General features: G+C 62.0%; 1 protein-coding gene across 1 annotated transcript in view; it reads right to left on the reverse strand.

Annotated features, from left to right (window-relative positions):
• CPNE2 (copine II) overlaps positions 1-671 on the reverse strand; it is a 52,690-nt gene that overhangs the window by 50,989 nt on the left and 1,030 nt on the right. The window lies entirely within an intron of this gene.

Consider the following 671-nt stretch of genomic DNA (forward strand, 5'->3'; position numbering starts at 1 on the left):
GGGCACGTGCCGGGCCACGGGACGGGATCATCCCCTGCCCGACTGCCATTTCCCAGGGCGTCCCGTGGGACGCAAGGGGACACCACTCCATCCGTACGAAGGTGCCGGGGCATCGGCTTCCCCGGTGCCCTGCAGAGTCGGGACACTGACAGGTACCGTAACAGCATAATATATCACACCGTAATACCAGTGTAATCACATTAACAGGTCCGGCACATAAGACCCTCAAGGGAAAGGGGATTAGGAGACATCATTATTTACCGTCCATCACGCTGGCAGAGCTCCTCTGCTGCTCGTGCATCGCTAACAAGGGCACTTAGCACTTGCGAAGACCTCGCAGGCTCCGGGTTGGTCTGCAGGCACCGCGGCCCCAACTTCGGCTGTGGCACGCAGCCATCCCGCCAGAGCCGGAGAGGACGGGGCCGTTCTGTTTTCTGCTTTCTACAGACCTCCTCCTTGGGCAAAGCCCCTCGCTGCTCTGTGCTGCCTCCCGTCTCCCCCGCCCGAGGGTCCAACCCCAGGCTGACCACCGTCTGTTGGGATTTAGGACTGCGAAGAGGACTGTCAGCAGCCAGAACTAGGGAAGATGCTCTGAAGAAGCCGGGTGGATGGGAGTAACGATCCTCCCGCCCGGCCCGGTGAGCGCGGGGCCCTCCCCGTGCTGCCTGTGA

This window comes from Pygoscelis adeliae, unplaced genomic scaffold, assembly GCF_000699105.1.
Source record: "Pygoscelis adeliae isolate BGI_AS28 unplaced genomic scaffold, ASM69910v1 Scaffold390, whole genome shotgun sequence".
In the NCBI taxonomy this organism is placed as follows: domain Eukaryota; kingdom Metazoa; phylum Chordata; class Aves; order Sphenisciformes; family Spheniscidae; genus Pygoscelis; species Pygoscelis adeliae.